Raw genomic sequence first — 11,853 nt, 5'->3', positions numbered from 1 at the left:
CTTGCAGCCCCTTCATTATGTGGGGTTTGGGGAAGCACTGAACAACCTCTACCTTTTCAAGCAGGGTTTAGTTCCGTGCCTGTTGATTTGACCCCCAAGGAAGTCGAACGTTTCCAACCTGCACTGGTACTTAGCAAGGTTTATATAGTATGTCCAAATACCTCCAGCCAGGTGCACAGTCACATTCAATAGGGTAGAGAATTCCAAGGATATTTCATTTTCATTGAAGACATTTCTTAAAGTCTAAGCAGCCGATCGGTTATTGGGAAATTGTGACACTTGGTGAGCCTTTTAAATGCCCCTAAGATTTCAGCCTTCACCACCACTCCAGTTCTTGGGCTCGTCCCATGTCCCTGACCTGGTACGCATACATTGCATCCCCTCCCCTTGTCACCCTCCTGTTGCTCCACCCCGAGCCAGTGGTGAAAGTGGTTTCTGTCCCAACAGGTGTTGGGGACCTCAACCAGGGAGCAGAGCCGGGAGATGAACCTCAACTGCATCTAATTCACATTCCCGCAGATCAACGCACGACCGTGGGCCAAGGTGAGTGACCCATTGGTGAACCGGAGCTCCGGGGGTGGTCTCCATCCTCTGGGTTCATCCCCAATACTGTCCCCTGTCACCCACCAGGCCCTTCTCCAAACCCCCATCTCCCACCAGGCCCATCTCACACACCTCTGCCCTGGCAGTTACCAGAGCAGTTTCCCTATTCATGTGGGGATCCAAAATGGATGGAGTGTGAAGGAGGTCCATGTACGTCACCAGACTATGGTGTTATGAGCCCAAAGGACCCCAAAACCCAGCAGCAATAGACATTCACCAGGACAAGTAGTTGCGCGAGTCAAGGATTGATTCGGTGAGGCCGCTATTGGATGAGACGCTGGGGTCGGGTTGGATTGATGGGTGGGTTCGCGGGCTGATTGGCTCTTGCTGTGAGGAGGCGGGACGTTGGCGGCGACGTCATCTGCTCGGGGTCCGTCGCGTCTCCGCGGGCGCGAATGGGAGGAAATTGGCGGAGGCGCCGGGACCTTCCTCAGCCGCGCGGTCCAGGGAAAACGGGCGACCGGCAGCCCTCCGGGCCCCACCCGGGAGCGGCCGGTACCGGCGGGGTGTTTGAGTGGAGCCGAGGCGTCGGTGCGAGGCCTGATGGCGCCGACAGGGCGAGGCCGGAGGCCGTGGGGTAACTGGCAGCGGGAAGGGGTGGGGGAGGGGCAAGAAGAAGTTTTGGAAGTCTGGTTGGCGCATGCGCGGTGGATTTGCGACTTGGAGTTGGGTTTGCGCATGTGCGGCTAATAGGCACGTGCCGACTGACGGGCCACTCAGCAAAGCCACAAGTCGCGCATGCGCACTGAAATTAAGATGGCTTCCCCAACCGATGGACCCTGAGACACTGAGTCCCAAAGTCAATCCGCACATTTTGGGTTTTACCTGTCCCGTGTCTCTGTTCACCTTTGAAAATCATTTTATTTTAAAAATACACTCTAAGACTTCAGGGCTCCTCGCACGGGGGGGGAACTCCGACTTGCGACCATTGTGGTATCTGACTGAACTTTTGGGTTCCATTGCGGTCGCAAGTCGGGAAGGACTTGTCGGGGTCATTGGGTCGCTTAGGAAGGGATGGAAAACCAATCCATTTTTTTTTTGCTTCCAAATGTTCATAGAATGTGTTTGATTCCATCCGTTGTTCCTGTTGTAGTATCACATTCTTCATAAAGTTAGATGTTATTATTTTAAAAGTTGTGTCTCTTGAACAATAATGCTCCAATCCTTCTGATCCTGACGTACCATGTGTTTAAAATGTAATGTTTCTCAGTTACTTGTCCGAATGGCTTAAAAATATAGGGACTTTGGTGTTAAAAATACAGGGTAAAGATTTCACCAATCCTTTTGAATTTATGATCTCTGGGATTTCTGGACATGTTTTCTATTTAGGTTGGTGTATCATGCAGACCTGTTTGGTTGCAGCAAGTAAGAAGTTATCGCCTTGTAGCATCTGCTGTGGCAGCGCTACCAAATAAAGAGACATCCACCCAAGGTGAGAGTAAACCAAAGACTGGCTTTACTGTTTTAAATTCCCCACATGTGCTCGCTGGCCCACCCACTTCTGGTGACGTACTCCCTGACTTCCCGATTTACGTCATTGTGTCATGGCGTCACTCTCCAGCTGTCTGCCTCTACGTGGAAGTGGAGGGCTCCTCAGCCCATACATGGTGCTAGGAGTGGGCTCCTTCTCGTCAGTGAAGGGGAGTCCGTGCCATCTTGGACTATCCGAGTGTGGCAGTGATTTGGCCTCTTATTGCTCACCTGGTCACTTGGCATGCTACAATCTCAGTGTTTATAAGCGGGAAATTCTTTCAATGTTTCATTCAACTTTATTACAGAATTCTTCCTAGATTATCTGTGTACCATTGAAGGTTATGGGTTTTCTTGAACAGGGATCATGATTTTACTCATAATTTGGCGAGCCAATGGATGGGACATTTTTTGCTCATGCCCCATGGGAATCGAAATAAAAATGTAGTGACAAAATTAGGAAGGTTTGTTGACCCTTCTTTTTAAGCAGGATGTCATGATGATGTTCATCTTGCATATGATTTGTCAGTTCTTAATGGCAGCTGCCATATTGGCATTGCAAGGAGAGATGGGAAATGGGTCAGGTCCTTGATGGTCCCAGTAATGCAATGTGGAAAGATGTCATGGGGCTGAATGTGGTTTAGGGAGGGAGAGGGTAGAGTATTAATTTTTAAGAAACGTATGTTGCCAGCCACCTATCAATATTTTTTATCAAATAGAAACTCCTGCTGGTAGAACCCATTTCCTACTTTGAACATTCCCAATGTCATTATCTAAGCAGATATTGTTCAATCTCACTTCTCCTTCTTCCAAGTTATCTGGATGCAAGCAATTCTTCTGCTGTGCACAGAATTAAACGTTTCTAAATTTCACCAGGTTTTGGTGCTCGAAAGGTAAATGTTTCCTGCTCAGGAAGGTTCTTGTAGGGTTTTTAGAGATTTGTTGTTCCAGGATTTCCACAACTGAGGTACCTTCATTAGTCACCTCAATGTCTGGCTGAGGAAACTTGCCCCATCAGGATTTTCCAGATGGTAACTTCTTTTTGCAAGCTATTACATAGTTCCATTCCTCTTATTCCAAACAACAGGAGTTCTTTCTTCTGCTCAAGCTGTTGTTAGATAAACAAAACCCACGTGTGACTTTCCTCTAAGCACCCTGCAGAAAAGTACTTGTAGCCATCCTGGCTCCATTTCCAAACAATGGTCATTCATTTTATGACATCAGTTCGACTAACACCAACTTGTGAATGTGAATAACTTTCTCCAGAGATCTTCAATATTTCTTCAGTCTTTCAAATAAAATGTTTTATAATATATGTGTGTGTATGTATGTAACCTACTCTAAATCTTACCAAAATCCCAAATATTACCAAATTCTCCAAATATATTTATCCATTACAATATCACGTAAGGTGCATTTAAGAGACTCTAAGACAGGTTTACATGGGTGAAAGAAAAACAGGGTTGTAGCGGACGCAATGCCACCGTCAGTTCACAGACTTACCTGACACGTCGCAGGCTAACAGTGCTGGGCACCAAAGTACAGTGAGTGGATCTGATGAAGCCCCTGCCTAAAGGCACGGGGCACAAATGGCTGGTAGCTTTAACCTGCTGGTCCTCTGGACCAGGTGTTCACTAATGTTCTCATTGAGAGGCAGGGAATAAAAGGTCTGTATGTCTGCAATAAACCAGTCTTGAGTTGACTACCTTTGTATGTGTTTTCCTTTATTTAGTAGCATCTACCGCAGTAGCTGCTACAGGGTTTTTTTTTTGTTAGAAATATCAAGATCAACAAAACATCGTGGGTCAAAGGGCTTGTACCGTGCCGTAATATCTGTTATTTCTGTTATTGCTTGATTTGAATATCTGTTGTAAGCTCTGTGAGACTTCAATAATGTAGCAAATTTGGGCAGCAACATTGCAGTCAGAAATTTGTATCTCCTGGTTGACTTGAGTTTTTTACCTTTTCACACAATGCTTTATAGTTCTGGTCAGTAAGAAAATAAATATTGTGCATGTTGAATATGTCATTATGTCTGAAAGTAACACTGGAAAAGAGTCATTAACACCAAGGTAAATAGCACCCTGTAGTGGGTGGTGCAGTTTCCTGATGGGCACAAGTTATCCCTCAGTGGCTACAGTGATGTGAAACTGTGGGTAAATTATTTTGATTTATACATGGCAAAATTGGCTGTTATTTGTTCCAATTTCAGGTAGATGAGATTGCAAAGAGGGTAAGGATAGAAAATAGTTGGGGAACAAAACTGGGGCTTGCATTTGATGGTGTGAAAGTCAAAATGGAAACTCAGAATAGGCTAATCTGATTAAGCAAGCCACTGGCTCTTATACTTCCACCAGAAGTGAATTGAATTTTGAGGCATTTACGGTGGGTAATTTCAAAGTCTGTTGATTGTAAGAATAAATTAAGAGACCTTTTGCCCCTGGCTGTGCTGAAATATTGTTTTGTTTATTAACTAAATCTTTCTGAGAGGGAGAATAGACTGAAGCTACTTTACTACTCGTTGTTGATGAATCTTGCAGTAAGATCTTTCAACTAATTACAGACTCCTAATTCCTCCCCCTCCTCGGTCATTTTCTCCTGCAATCTACATCATTTACCACCATCGAGGGATTCTCATGCAGGGTAAAGTTTCACAATCACCTCCTCCAACCATGTCTGTTCTCTCTGTGGCAGGAAACCCAATGCAGAGTAAATGACAGATTGGCTGAGCACCTCCAATTTGATCACAATGGCCATCTTGGCTCATGGTCACAAGCCGTTTTAAATTCCATTCCATTCTCACACTGACCTTTGTCTTCTGCCTCCTCCATTGTCAGGGTGAGGTCAAATCCAGAGGAACCATCTCTTATTGCATTTGTGACTCGATAGTATGCATATGGAATTTTCCAAAATCATGTAACCTGTCCACCACTTCCCCCCTCCACAGGTTTCACTCTCTCTCCTGCTGATTCACCGAGTTCCCCTCGTATTCTCCCTTCCAAACCGATAACTTTTAAATGTGGGCAGAGAAATGGCAGATGGAGTTTAATCTGGACGTGTCTTGCTCTTCGAGAGGACTTGTCATACTGTTGCATAGAGGGATCTTGGGGTACAAGCGTGAGCTCCTTGAAAGTGGCAACACAAGTGTAGGGTGTTAAAGAAAGTATTCTTCATTGAGCAGGGCATTAAGTATTAAATGTGATTAGGCCACATTTTGAGTATTTTCTGCAATTCTAGTTGCTGCATGACAAAAGGAATTCATCTGGGATTTGCTTGGGATAGAGCATTGGCTCTGAGGAGAAGTTGGACAAATTTGGATACTTTTCTTTGGAGCATTGGAGGGTGAGAGATGACCTGGTTGAAATTTATCCAATTATTGTAGTCCTGGAGAAGACAGATTTCTTCTTTCCCGGCCCCCGTGGGAGATGTAAAAATACTACGATCCCTATATTGAACATGAGAGGGGAAAAGGAGACAAGTGAGGCAGGGTTTTGCACAATGCGGTGGGGGTCTGGCCCACATGGCCAGGATAGTGGTGAAATCGCCACGATTTAAGAGGCATTTGGTTGGGCACATGAACAAGAGGGAATGGGTGATGTGTATGGACCATGTGCTGACACATGGGATTAATTTAAATGAACATCATGGTCACCACAGACATTGTTCACCAAATGGCCTATTCCTGGGCTGCTCTGTTGGGTGATGATTCATCTCTTTTCAAGGATTGTTGCTGATGGGCAATATACTTTTCACAAAGGTCTATCTCCAATTCATGTATTTAGAACATTTCCATGAGTTAATTTCCTGTAGAAACAGCAGTTTGTCATTCAAGCCACAGCAAAAATGCAAAGTTTGAAGGCCATCATTACTGAATCCATTTTAATCAGCCTTCACCTTGTACAATGTTCAGTTGAGTCAACAAAATCAAAATGCAACATTTAACCTCTAGGAAAGATGAATAATCCTCTGTACCACAGAATTATTGCTGAAAAAATATTTGGAAAATTTTCTGAATTCAGCTTCCAAACAGTTGATGAAGAGGAACCACAACAACATTTTTAAAAATTAAACCCAGAACATTTATTAGAAGATGTTTATCACAATAAACATGTTCAGGTTCAGTCATGATCAATTCTGGATTGGCATGTGGCAGTAATAAAAGGAATGCAGGATAGATATATTCGAAGGAAAAATAAATTAATGATTTGGATTGTGATTTAAATGGTTTTGTGGCCAAATTTGCGGAGGTCACCAAGATAGGGGACAGAGTAGGAAGTGGAGAAACCGTAAAGTTGCAGAAGGATATAAACAGATTAGGAAACTGGGCAAAATGATGGCAGATGAGATTTAACACCAAGAAATTTACTGTTGTACATTTTGGCAGTGGAAATAAACAGGAAGCATACTATTTGGATGGGATGAAAATTCAGACCTTGGATGTGCAAAGGGACCTGGGTGTCCTTTTGCAAGGAAGCCTAAAAGTTAATAACCAGGTGAAATTGGTTATGAAGAAAGCGAATGCTATGTTGGCATTCATTTCAAGAGGAATAGTGTACAAGAGTAAAGAGGTGTTGATGAGGCTCTATGGGGCACTGGTGAGACCTCATTTCAAGTACTGTGTGCAGTTTTGGGCCCCCTATGTGAGAAAGGATGTGATGTTGTTGGAGAGGGTGCAGAGGAGAATGACTAGGATGATTCCCAAAATGCAAAGGATAACGTACAAGGAGTGTTTGACAGCTTTTGGGTTGTATTCATTGGAGTACAGGAAATTAAAGAAGAAATCTCATGGAGGGATTTTGTGTATTGAAAGGTTTAGAAAGGGTGGATGCGGGTAAGATGGTTCCCTTGGTGGGTGAATCGAGGACAAGAAAATTAGAGGTTATCCTATAAAACAGAGATTAGGAAGAAATTGTTTCGCCAGAGGGTCGTGGATCTGTGGAACCGCTGCCACATACAGTAGTGGAAGCCAGATCACTGAGTATTAAATCAAGAAATAGTTTTGTTTCAGTTTACGGAGCAGATTCGATGTTCCTTTGTCCTCATTTGGGAGAGATTATCGAAGGCAACTGAGAAAAATGGAACAATTCTAGGCAGTTGTTAGAATAGGTTATTAGTTTGGCATCTCTATGTAAAACTCCAAAACTATCTGTCACTTTGGAGCGGTGCCTGTCCCTCCAACTCCTGAGGAACATAGATTTGCAAATATGTCATGTGTTCATTCAGCTACAAATGATTCTCTTATTCAAATATGCCCAGAGGTCACTTGCATTTCATTTCAGCTTCACATCGTTTTGGGTGGGTTTTCAGTTGTAAATGTGGCCAGTTCCACTTTGGGAGAGAATTTCTTGTCACATTTTTCAGTGATGTATTTGTCAAAATGCCGTTGTGTGGACTGCAGCTCTTGAATGCAAGTGAACTACATTTATTGTCCTTCCAATGCCATCTGCTGCCTGACAAGCCTTCAACCTGGCTCCTGCCCTTTCCAAGCCTTCCTCAAGTCTTTTCCTCGCCTCGTGTCCCCATCATAATGGTGTGCAGACATGCAATAAGCCACCATATAAAGGCAGGGTCTATGAGACGCAGGCTTGTAATACCCCGGATTATCTTAAAATCTCAAAATTGGAATGGCAAGAATTGTGCCTAGCCCACAGATCTGACAGCTGCTGGGCTTCACGATTGTATGTGGTTCTGAACAAACTAGAGATTGGCAGCCTTGCAGAGATGATCGTCCCCTGAACAATTCCACCATGCCTGACTGATACAATATTCCAAATTGACAAGACTTCTCAGCAAACCTCCATGGCAAATCTGCATTTGCCAAAATAGATCTAGAACGTACTTACTATTATATTCCATTTGAGTCTTTGGATGTCACAAAGACAGCAGTGATGCTCCCGTTCGGCATGTTTGTGTTTCTGAGAAAACCATTCGGTCTATGGAATGCAGCTCAGAAATTCCAGTGCTTCATGGACCACGAACTCACTGTCCATGGGTTTGTTTGGTGCTTGTGTTGATTGAGGAGATCTGGTTGTAAGTGTGGATGAAGCGGAGCACAAGAGCCACCCTATCTCATTGTTTCTAAGGCTTGAGGAATGGTGTACCGTGATCAATCCCAGGAAAGTGTTTCTGGTGTTTCTGATCTTGTATTTTTGGGAGCTAGAGTTATGCCACATGGTATTTTGCCTGATGAATGGAAAGTGCGTGAAATTTGAGAATTTTCTCCCTCTGTTACGTTTGGCCAGTTGTGATGGTTTTGAGGTATGAGGGATTTTTATTGCTGTTTCCTGGTGAATGCCACTACACCTCTTGCTGTACGACTCAAAGGATCTGATCTCTGCTTCAAAAAGACATTATCTTTGGGAGACCATCCTGTTTATGCTTTCCATGATGTGAACACTGTTCTGACAAATGTCACTAAGGTTGTACATCAAATGCCCAAGATCTTGCTCTCTTACCACAGATGCATCTGTCAGTGCTGTGGGAGCAGTGTTCGAACAACGAGTCTGTGGGCAATTGGAACCTCCGCTGTTTTTTTTCAGCCAAGCGGTCACCGGCTCAGGCAAAGTATAGTACATTTGGGCAAGAACTCTGAGCTATCTATCTCGCAGTGAAACATTTCAGTTTTTTTTTAATTTATAGTTTTGTATACAGTACAATATAATACCAGAATCGTATCCAAATGATACATTGATCAAAATAGAATAACAAATAAATGGTTGTACTGTCCATAAAAGTGAGAAGAGAAGAAAAGTATAATGAAAAAAAAAACAGATCTAGGTTCAAAGCTCCTGTGATAACTATTTCCTCCCAAAAGGAAAGGCAGGACATTAAAAAAATATTAGAATTAAACCAACATGATAAGGTTCAACCATTAAGATTAATGAAAAGTGGTGGTGGGGTGGAGAAGTAAATACATTAGATATCCAAACCCATATCTAAATATGGTTTCCATATTTTGAATAATGTATCATACCCAGTTAATATCATACGTCACCTTTGCTAAGGGAATACAATTTTGCATTTCCCCACAATCAATTTTAAGATGGGATTCAGATTTCCATGGAATTGCTATACATCTCCTGGCCACTGTCAATGCAACTTATAAAAATAATTAATTGTTCTTTGAGAAATTGAATTAGGCTTCCAAATCATATACATTTCCCAAAAGTAAATGCTCAGGTGTGGATGGGAAACATTATTATAATTTGTTCCAAAAACTTGCCCACATCTTTCCAAAATGATGTCACCTTGAGACATAACCAGAGAGAATGTATAAACGTACCAATTTCTGTGCCACATCTAAGACATAAATTTGAAAAAATTGCAATAAATTAATTGATATAGCATTAAATATAATTGATGAATAAATTTGTAATTAACTAATCTATTAAAAATATTAATTACTGTCTCAACAAATGTCAGACAAGCAAAAAGGGTCAATTTCAGTTCCCAAATGCAATTCCCATCTTTCTTTTGATTTATTCAAGTCTGGGTTTGGAGATTCCTCTTGAAATAGTAGATACAATTTTGAAATAAATTTATTTGTAATTCTCTCATGAATCTAAATTTCCAATTCAATATTTCAGCTTTTTATTGGAAGGTCATTCTTACACAATTTGTACAGACCACCAGCCTCTTCTGCATACTGAAAGTAGAAGTACACATCTCTATTTGCGCAGAGAGATTTGGCACTTGGAGTTCATCCTACAATTTTCATCGGACACACAGCATATCTGAGCAAAAGCGAATGCTGTGGCTGGTGCCCTATCCAGGCGCGACATTACATCCAACAATTGCCATCGATTTCAGTGCCATGGCTCATGCACGGCACACTGATGCCGATTTCATCAGGTGAAACCAGATCAACTCTGGTCTCCATCTTCAAGATGTGCCCCTGGATGAATCAGGTGAAAAGTTGGTTTGTGATTTTTTTTTCCCCCAACAGGAAGGACTCTGCCGTTTGTGTGGTGGCTATGAGGCAAGAGATTTTCTCTTCACAATCTATCTCTTCCTGGTAGAAGAGCATCAATCAAACTGGTTAAGGAAGATTTTTATCTGGTTTCATGTTGAACAGAATGTTGGATTATGGGCAAGGAATCGCTTGCTGGTTCAATACCCTAAGTCTCCAGGCACATGAAATTCAAGCTGGGGGATTTTGTTGTTTTGGATTCCCATTTCCAGCACGTGCACCTTGTGGCTTGGAAGGTCCACTTCCGCCATCTCAGCAATGTACTTATCTGCTCACATGTGAGGACTGGACGACCAGGTGGCAGGATGAAATTCCTATCATCGGCATCTCTGCAGAGACAATTGCTTGGGCTTTTGTGGATCATTGGATTCCATCTTTTGGTGTTCTGGGCACTATTACAACAGATCGAGGGTCTCAGTTCGAGTCAGCATTGGTCTGAGCTCTCACTGATCCTCTGGGCATGACCTGAATTATGGCTAAGCATTTCAGGCCAACAGCTTCTTTGAGCGTTTCCATTGACAATCGAAAACAGGTGGCGATGCATCTACATGGAGCAAACATTTGCCCATGATTCTCCTTTGCATGCCTACTGCTGTTAGGGCAGATCATGGATGTTTAGTGGTAGAGCTAGTCAATGGCTGTATGCTGACCTTGCCAGGTGAGTTTGTGAATCTGAGTCTAGACACAGTGCTCCATGAACAGGTCAGTTATCTTGATTGTCTTCGAGAAAATGATGTGGCAGAGAATGATTCCAACTGAAACGGTACCTTCTTATGAACCAAAGTAGCAACACCTCGACTTTGGAATTAAATGGAGATGAAAAACATGTCCGACCCAATCTCTTTTCAATTTCATATGTTCTTTCTCAGACAAATGAGTTCCTTGCAAAAAAGCAAGATCAACCTTCATTTTCTTTATATATGCCAATATTCACTTTCTTTCAATCGGATTATTGTCCTTTAACATTAAAGATCACAAAATTGAAATGAGCCAAAACTTAATTTCCTCCTGAGATTGACACTTAACACAGCAATTACAATTATATATCTATAAAAAAACCCAAACCCCTCTTTTCAAAGAAGAAAATCCTGTAAAAAAAACCTACGAGTATAAGAGTCGGATCCCCCTCTGTGGACCAGGTGCAGCTAATACCACAAGTGGCAGATGACTTTAGAAGTAGTCGAGTCAACCACCACCCCCCAACTGAACATTAAAACCCATCAGTCATCCCAGTGATAACACCCACATTGAGCTTGAGCTTCATCTTCAACATCACTCACCAATTCTGATTCCAACTTCTTTTCCCCATACCCATCCCAATCTTATCCTCGGACATTTTCCCCATTGATTCCTTCAAATCTGGGAAGGAATTCACAAAAGTTAATGCACCATAAGGACTCTCAAAACATTGAGACTGATCAGGCCCATAAAGTAAAGTAAAGTTATACCCTTTCTTCCACAGAACTGCTTTGGCCAGATTAATCTCTTTCCATCACTTAATAATCTCCTGACTTAAATCAACATAAAATAAAACCATATTGCCTTGAACCATCATAGGGCTTTGATCAAGGCGAGCTTTCTGAACCACAAGCCGCAAAATCATTTCTCTATCCTGATATCGCAAACATCTTAAAAGAACCGCTCTTGGCATTTGACCCGGAAAAGATTTTGTCCTTAACGCCCTCTGAGCCCGATCTAAAAAAACTCAACTCCCAACATCTCTGGAATCCATTTCCAAAAATAATTTTACAGGATCTGAATCTTCAATATCTTCCAGCAGACCAACTATCTTAATATTATTGCGACAACTT

The 11,853-nt window shown here is 42.4% G+C and overlaps 1 long non-coding RNA gene across 2 annotated transcripts in view; it reads left to right on the top strand.

Moving 5' to 3' along the window:
* The first annotated feature begins 986 nt into the window (after positions 1–986).
* Positions 987–11,853, top strand: part of LOC138745277 (uncharacterized) — a 29,281-nt gene continuing 18,414 nt past the window's right edge. Inside the window, exon 1 of one of the 2 annotated variants that reach the window (XR_011346128.1) lies at positions 987–1,180. This is a non-coding gene — a long non-coding RNA (uncharacterized lncRNA). Of the gene's footprint in view, positions 1,181–1,861; positions 2,036–11,853 lie in introns of those variants that run through there. The other variant, XR_011346127.1, reaches the window with a different exon arrangement.

Source organism: Narcine bancroftii, chromosome 11, assembly GCF_036971445.1.
Source record: "Narcine bancroftii isolate sNarBan1 chromosome 11, sNarBan1.hap1, whole genome shotgun sequence".
Classification (NCBI taxonomy): domain Eukaryota; kingdom Metazoa; phylum Chordata; class Chondrichthyes; order Torpediniformes; family Narcinidae; genus Narcine; species Narcine bancroftii.
This window is presented reverse-complemented; position numbering and strand designations above follow the sequence as displayed.